The sequence below is a fragment of the Dysidea avara genome, chromosome 8, assembly GCF_963678975.1.
Source record: "Dysidea avara chromosome 8, odDysAvar1.4, whole genome shotgun sequence".
NCBI classification, from domain to species: domain Eukaryota; kingdom Metazoa; phylum Porifera; class Demospongiae; order Dictyoceratida; family Dysideidae; genus Dysidea; species Dysidea avara.
The window spans coordinates 2,426,011-2,435,264 of NC_089279.1; the positions used below are offsets into that span (position 1 = coordinate 2,426,011).

The 9,254-nt window shown below is 37.0% G+C and overlaps 1 long non-coding RNA gene across 1 annotated transcript; it reads right to left on the reverse strand.

Moving 5' to 3' along the window:
• Window positions 1-1,862: 1,862 nt before the first annotated feature.
• Window positions 1,863-3,031, reverse strand: LOC136263310 (uncharacterized). Its single transcript, XR_010704553.1, has 2 exons — window positions 2,534-3,031; window positions 1,863-2,313 (listed from the first exon to the last, which is right to left on the reverse strand). It is a non-coding gene; the product is annotated as an uncharacterized lncRNA (long non-coding RNA).
• Window positions 3,032-9,254: the final 6,223 nt, after the last annotated feature.

The window sequence follows — 9,254 nt, forward strand, 5'->3', positions numbered from 1 at the left end:
TCCCATGGCAAGGGACATTTTTATAACAGAGGGTCATAATGAAGACTAGAAGGTGCATGTGTTACCATGGAAACTGAGAAATAGCATAGCTTTATATACAACTGTGACTGGATCTGCGAAAACCAGTCTTATCGCCCAAGTCAGGAAAGTTTGATTTTTTTTCACACAAACAAAGCTTTATGAATGCACTATCAATAATTTCACTGCCACAGTTGACCAGAATAAAGTGGTCTGCTTTTGCTAGCTTCCTTTTTCAAGCACAGTGGCAAGCCATACGAGTGGTCTGGGGCCTGAGCCCTGGCCAACCAAGAGATGGCTGTGTATGGCTGTATAGCTCCATGGTATTGGACAATGATCTGTGCTGTAAGTTTCCTTTTATCCAGTTTTGAGCCCTGAATGGCCCATAACTTGGCCTAATATAGTAATAGTAGTATTTACACAGGGAGTCCAAATATATCCCAACACATTCCTCTTTAATTTTTCCAACACATTCCTCTTTAATTTTTAAACAGTATCTTGCCTGCCTTCCAGGCTCCCTGCCTCCCACCCTTTTTGGAGCTTGCCTGATACAGGCAACCTCGGTTTAAAAACTATCTAAAATGGTGGGAAACTTAGCTGTTGACTACTTCTTCAGTAGATGATCTGGAAGGTAATAAATTGTTGTAGATGTGTGAAAATTTGGTACACATGGCTACCACCATTGGCAAGCTAAAACACTCTGAATATTTAAAACCGATGTTTCTCGATACTTTTAAATGGGTGATAAGACCGGTTTTCCCAGAGACAGTCACAGTTCGGTTGTTTTCATTCTCTATTGTCATGAAGATGATTTAATTCTTTACAATTCCAAACCTGACATTAAGTTAGGTACATATACAATGACATTGAAAATTGTATGGCCGTGGTAGTGGAAAATCTATTTTCTTGTGTATTATAAATGGTAAGTTTTGTTTTCATTCAGTGTTGGTATCTGTATCATCTTCTTCATGGATTGAGGTATCTGAGTTCATGCAGCCTGTTCCCTTGCAGCTGCCACAAACAGATACAAGAATATTGGTGTCATCACCAACTAGCACTGTGTCTACTACTCTACTGCTTTTTGTACATTCATCACATCAGCATCTCCTGAAGCATGGTATACTTTACAATTTCTTTCCAAGAAGCAGCTAAGCATATTAATGAACTGCTGCTTGTTAGTGCTGTTCGATAAAAAAGTTCCCTTCTTCATGTTCAGCTTTAAATCTGTGGTGAATGACACAGCCACTAAAGAGCATCCTTTGGCCCTCCTCAGATGTACCATATCTTTTGCTGATGACTTCTCATGTGTCATTCACCAAAGATACGAAGCTAAATATGAAAAAATTAATTAAGTGGTTGGGCGGGACTAAATGCTGTCAGTTTTGTCCAGTAAAATTACGATGACTTTAGAACAAATTAAGCTATGGATACCAAACAAGTATTATCTTGTTCCTTATAGTGAGAGCAATCATTTGACAAATGTAAATAGTTTGGATAATGTACAGCTGAAATAGAAGCACAAATCCTAATTTTTGCCAAAAATGGCTAAAAAGGTCATGCAAAAGGTCACTTTCCCCTTATGGGATTTTCTGGGACTTTTGATATGATATAGAGCACATTTTTCTGTGCTAGAAACTGTTGAAACCATTTGTGTTGCAATTAGTTTAAGGTCAAACCCATAAAATGACTAGACTATACCTATCATCAACTTATGTAAATTTCAATTACAGTAAATTTCAATTACAGATTATCGACCAATTCCAAGAAATGGAGCATGACTCGCTATGAATTTGATCAAGTAATAAAATTATACTAGCAACTTAACCACTAACATGACAAGGGTATACACCTAAAATATGAATCAAATTGAACATTCTGTTCAAGAGACATTCACACAGTGAGTTACGTACATTCACATAATACTTCACACATGTACATGTAGGCCATAATCAACTTGTAAACACTAGCTAGTTGCCCATTCACTAGTTTTCATTAGTGCATATAGTCCATTCCCTCATCAACTTTCCACTGAATGCGATACGTAGATGAGACACCTTGGAAGTTACAGTAGGGATCATGTCACAACTTGGATATCTGCCTGTTTAACAATCGTAATCACTGTCAATATCATCATATTCACCATTTCTGAGTCTCAGGAATCACTGGCTTCAGCTTGTTTTGCAGATCTCTGAAGTTTCCTTTCCTTTTACTTCCCTCCTTTTTACTTTGCTTTCTTTGTCTTGCACCTCTCCTAATTATTTCTCTTAACTTCTTGTTCCTCTTCTTTTTCACCTTCTAAAATTACCATTAAAAGCATATAAAATATTCATGATGTATATGCAGAATGATCACAACAACAAACAGATCACATTATTGGGACCTTGTACAGAAATGTAGCCAATAGCTAGCTAGCTAGACACTTGGACAATATGCAGTCCTAATCTTCTCACAAGATCATTTATTACCCCCTTTCGATTTTCTTAACTGTCATGGATTGTTATAGCTACTTCTCTACCTGTTTCTCAGTCCCATGGAAATCTTGCCAATTTATCATCAGAGCCTCGAGATTTATCTTCTCCAGGGCTAGTTTTATCGTGAATGAGGGCCATTTAGGTTTTGTTCGTGCTTCAGCCATCCAGAATTATGTATTTAGTACGAAGATGTAACACCATGTAGTTCTGCTTCATTCACTCCGTCTCATTCAACAAAACCACGCTCATTGCGAAGCTCATCACCTTTCAGTATTACCAGGCGATTAATCAACTTGTAGTGCCAGTTCAACGCCACTACGCTTGGTGCGGCCTTTCCATGCATGTTTGATTTCTAGTCTTTATGACATCGTAAGAGCGCTGAATAGTCCGAAGGGAGAACGAGTTCAACAGTCTCTGCAAAAAAATTGAGTCCAGTTACGGTTGAGGTGCTTAGAAATGATAATTTTGTTTGGCTGTGGGCAAAGCGGGTACATAATACATAGAGATGTTTGTTAACTTGCGTGTTCGTAAAATCGCGCGGATACTACTGGTCGATAATTATTGGTGTAGTCTATAGTGGTCAATAATAAGTAGTGGTCGATAATTGATGACTTACGCTAAAAGCAGTATTCTGTGGTTGTGAGATTGAGAAGACAAGTCACATTACATTATTTCCTAGGTTTATTAGAATAAAATTAGCAGAGCTGATAGAAAGTCAGTGAGGAATTTAAGGTGTTATGCTGTTTGGGTAGAAATTTGCCAGTGTGGGCCCACTGATTCCCATATCTTATAAGTGTCATCACTACTTATCACTATTGTAGTGTTAACCATTAATGTACAGTAAATGTCCATAAACAATGATCACAATACAATTAGCAGGTCACCTTGATGTTTATCACAATGTATGCTGGTGGCTTACATCTACCATTTGTTACCTGATGAACTGTAGCATCTGTGTTGTGATGAAACCATTGTGTTTTTAAAACTTCAAAACTGTCCCCAGGCTTTATATGGTTTAGAAAATGTAAGCCAATCACATACCTTCTTCCCCTAAGGTGTCACTACTCATAGCATTTGCCTCGTGATACTGCAAAACTGTCCAAGTTGTTCATGCAATGGCCTAATTATTTAACACTTCATTGTCTCATAATTATTGTCTAGACTTCGAACTCACTGTTGTGTGACAAGGTTGGTGACTGGCTGACTGTGTCATTATCACATTTAGTGAGTCATGTACTAACTCTGCTCTACCCAGTCTGTGACTGTATGCAGGACAGTGTGCCATAAGAAGAGGAATAACCATAACATCATGTAAAACTGGTTCCACTCAAGAGGGCAATTGGATGACCAGCCTTACTATTGAGGTGTGCTGTTAGAACAGACAGCATCCATTACAGTCCACAAGCCAATGTTAAGTTCAAGGTACAACATGCTGTCTGTTTAGAGCACCAACAAACTGATCGGGTGCAGTATTCCTGTGATCATTACACAAGATTTTGTTCAAATAATAGATTCTGCAGATCACACACCTGATTATAGCGGTGGTCTGTAGAGACTAGTGATAAACAATGTTGTAGTAAACAGTCTATTGTGGTATCGTGACATACTGAAACATTATTAACCTCAAGATGAAATTGAAGCTACAATTGTGGAAATTCTAGACAGGAAGTTCTACTGCTGACAGTACATTCGATTTTTGAAGTGCAACATTTATCAAGGTCAACAGAAATTGAAGGAGCAATTGGAACCGCTGTATAGTGCAAGCATGGATCGTTGTCACTGGCTATTGCATGGGATTCCAATTGTGCATGTATATATAGTCCGTTCTGTATGGAATATATGTTACTGTAATAAAAGTGGATTTTCTTGCACAACTGAAAAGTTTTTGGGCCATTTCTTTGAACTTCAAGACACATCCAGTAACACATCTGATATATATAAACAGAGCTACTGATGACATTTATAGAGTTGATGTGGAGGTGGATAAGCTCTGAAAATTCATTTGTAAAAATTACTGGAATGCTCTCATATTGTTTCATTCCATAATGCCAGGAGACGAAAGGTATACTCAAAAGTCATAGTAACTGTAGTCTGCAAGCTGGTATGAAATCAATAAGGAAATTCAGTATTTATCTGAAAATGGAAATAAAATTACACAATAATACTGGTAAACCCACCATACCACATCAAAAAAAAGAATGGTGAGACACTTAATGTTTTCATCTGAATGCATGCCCCAATGGATGCTTGCCCCAAAGTGAAGTGGTCATTACACTTTATTTTCGGCTATGTTCAGCCCGTTGCACAGCATTGCAAAGAACAGCATGAGGAGCGCCTCTGCAATCAATCCAGTCAGAAGTGCAGACACTTTCCGATACAAACTTAAGCCATTATGTGCTACCGTGGATCAACACCTTGCACTGTCAGCAAAGAGAAATGGGCCATAAAGGAGGACAAGAGTATGTCCATGGTGCGAGCATTGTACCGAGTACATTGTACCGTGTAATGCGCCATGTATACCTGTCAGGCTGAAGTGACATCTAGTAGTGCAAAAATCAAGCACATAGCCTTAGCCATTATTGAGTTACACTTGTCTGAAGGAATTAGTCAGTCAGTCAGTCAGTCAATCAGTCAAGCAGTAGAAAATCCCACTGCTTAAAAAAGAAATTTCTTTGCAACTTATTGGAAGCATTTCAGGTCGCACTTTTGGGCTAACCAATACAGCTTCACACTAGAAATAGAAAGACAACACTAAATAAGCCATTTCATTTTTGGGCCTAAAGTATGCAATCAGACTAATTACTGATGATGTAGGCACTGGAGTACATTCTTCCGTTAAAATATTCCAAGCCTATAGGCTCAATACATTTTTACCTTTTTTAAAATTCTGTGGTTGTGTAACCATACCATATATTCCAATAAACAGTGTACTGTTAAATAGACCAACTACACGCTGGTGGTTGTCTGCTGTCAAGGCAATCTTGTGTAGTGAAGGATAAGTTAATTGGTTTTTTGAGCTATAAAATTTAATAATGCTAGCGATATTGTTAAAAGGCATGATTAGTAAGTTTTTGCTACTACCTAAAGTGTTGATTTTCATTACAAAGAAGAGTCCTCAGGTTACTAGTTTATTGTACTGGTAAACCTCTCTTTGCACCAATCACATATATCAATAGCGATTTTTGGCCACAAAATCATGTCAGTGTTCACCAAAATTGGACAGCGTAAATATAGGACTGATATCATTCACTCACTAAGTCCATACAGAGTATAAGCTGAACTAACACTTCACCGTACTATGATAATTAATGGAATGCGTGTTCACTGATCAGTATAAGATGATTGGTTAGCTTATGTACCATGACAGCTATATTTTTAAAGTACACGGTTGTTATAAGTGATAACCACCTGACTGTGGGTGCCATAGTTATGATACTAGAGTGTTCTGGTACGTATCTATACAATGTGAACTCCTATAAACTAGATGTATTGTGATGCCTCCATTGTATACACATTAACACATTAATTTTATAAAAGATAGTTATTGCTGAAAATTTATAACAACGCAACATTCCTGTGATGAGCAAGCACGTTTTCAATGTAATATTAAGTATTATGTAATCAACAAAAAATGGCTTTGATAATTTTATGCAACAATTTTTATTTGAAAACTTTTATTGAAATTCGAAGTGCCACTGTGTGTAGTTTGGATTGTAGCATGCTATATACTTTGTATGTCTGCAGCATACAGTCAGGTCATCTGATATATTTGAGTTGTGTACCACATTCATTACTGAATGGGATATACAGTGACATATAAGTCTGGGTTTTTGTATACACGTTGCCATGACCAAGCCATAATGTTGCCATGACCAAGCCATAAATCTGTATTCGACAAGTCACTATCAAACTTTTCCAACTGAATTAACAAATTGTGACCACATTGTAGTTCTCTGCCAATATTAAGCCTTCATTTAACATAATATGATTTGCCTTTGCTTAATAGGGTCAACACTGTAGCTTCAACAATGACGTGGCTGATTTCAACATGTTATCATCCAATAGAAAAGAAACACTACACCACACACTTCTACAGTGTCCACATGCAGTATGTGTAGTGAAGACCTGCACAGACTATTGTCTGTGTACATACAGCACAGCTCCTGACAAACTGTTAAATTGACTGTAGACATCTGAACAGTAAACAATAAATGTATGCTGTACACTCCATTACCCAGTGCAGCCTCGAGGGCTCCTCCATTGTATGCATTTAGCTACAAGGGTATATGATATATGTTCCTTTGCTCTTTACATCCATTACATTTAACAAGCTATGTCCCTCCTGCTTGCCTCAAGTCCACCTAACACTATATAGTCAAATGCACGCATACACACACACAAAAGCAAAGCCTTCGGTTGCCATGCTAGCATCGTCACGCCTACAGTACTAGGACACCTGTGCACTACTCAGGCGCTAGGAGTCAGTGGTCCTTGGACAGAACTATTAATTGCAGAGGAGGTCGCACCATTTCTTACAGGTTGAGGTGTGAGACCTGGACATCACCCATTGTGTGAGATGGATAGTTGAAATTGTTTCTCTAGTAAACACCAGGTACTCATTGATGTTACAGCTCGGTGGGCTGCTTTTCCAGTTGACACCAGGTTCCCATTTAAACAGACATACATACACTACTACTGCTACTACTCACACACTTGTTAAGTTGAATGCATACTCAATTTTATGTATGAAAAATTACATTTCTTTAACCTTACTGAGTTGAAAAGAAATGTTTACTCGGCCAACTTGATCTATACAACTTGTGCCATAATGTAAATGTGTGTCTGTGCTAAGTGTGTAGTGTAGCTACATATATAGTGTGTGCATGTGTACCTGCCATGAATTAATATAAAAATGTAAAGAAATAGTCAACTGTTACAGTATTAGATAGCTAGACACTGGAATTACGTATATTATGGAGAAGGCTTATAAAAGGCCTATGAAAGCTACATACAAGTCAATAAATTATAAAGTCATGATAATGGATCTATTATCATATCAGAACTAGTAGCTATTGACGAAGAATTATGTCTTCATACCATATATATTGTAGGGCTTACTAAAGAAGCCGTATGAAGTATAGTGTGTGTGTAATTTGCAGGTAAAATATTGTAACAAGTGTCAACAATTATTTTAGTACAGTGTATGCATACTGCATCACCAGATGCTTTGAGTGTTAGCAATCTATAATACATGCCAATTTTCCACATTGAATGTAATCAATTAGGAACAATAAATGCAAGAAATGTGAATTTAATATCATCCTTTACATCTTACATGCATGCACCCCACCCAAAATGTACCCTTCCATGTACATCACTTGTATATGACAGTGTCACCTTACTGCATAATTTGACCAGACTGGAGACAATTGGGCTACACAATTAGAAGACTTTGACTGATGTACAGTGCAACATGGGAGTGCTGTATTCATGGTTATGACTATGCCATTGTTGTAGGATTGCACAAAATGGTAAATCTGCAAGTGCATGTGATGACCTACAGATGCAGTTTTTATGATATTAATAAGAGTTCCCTCAAAAAATATGAACCCTTGATGTTTATGATGCCAATAATGGTGTGATCCAAAAAATGATGTTTGTATGATTGATGGTCATAAAATGGTCCACTAGTTCTTTTTCATCTAACCAGATAAAAATTTGGCTTATATATACCAAACGTAAACAACTTCTAATGTCCTCATGAAGAAACTATTATCTAAACTGTTTCAGATTTAATCAAGCATGTTAATAGGTGATGTACATTGTACAATGTACTGTTTGCAATTTGACAGTTCAACAAGAGTGCATAAATAATTAAATGTAGCAGGCAGCCCTGGTAAGAGACATACGAAATGGATCAGTATTTCGCAGTCCTCCAGAATCCTTGTAGCTGAAACTGATATTGAGACTGATGGGGTTTAGGCTTGTTGCTTGTGCAAAGGTATGCACATTTTGTACAATATTGTAGACTTAGTATAAGAGTTGTGAACATTTCGGTCATTGACAACCTTTTGAATTATATATCAGTCTAACACTTTTACATACTGTGACATAATTTATACTACATGTACAGTGAGTCTTTGTTGTACAGAAAATGCTATTTATAGTGTACATGCGCTTGTTGTTTAATTGAGGATGTTTGTGTTCTGCCAATGTTGTTATGACAACATATGATTAATATCAGGTTATCTTCTAGCTTCTTAATAATTATACAAATATGGTAGTAGCTGGGTAGCAGAGTCCATTACGGAATTTAGAATTCCTGGAAGACTATGTAGTTCATCCACTTACTTGACAATTACGACGTATCTAAATGTTGTCCTATTTCTTGTTGCTCAATTCTTTGCTGCAATCCGCAAAGTTCTATATAACCTTAATAAGCAACAAGAGCCCAATTTGATATCCTAAAAGTAGTATTCTGTGAGATTGAGATATGATTTCCAGTTACATAATATTGTCCTCTTTGTTAGGTTTATGAGAATAAAATTATAGCAGAGCTGATGTAAAGTCAATGTGGAATTTCAAATTTTATGTTCTTTGGGTAGGAATTTATGGACCCACCGATTCTTATATCTTATTAGTGTTATCACTAATCATCACTATTACCATTAATGTACAATAATTGTCCATAAAAATAATATACAATTAGCAAGCCACCTTGATGTATATCACAGTACTGGATCACCCACTGGTGACTGGCATCTA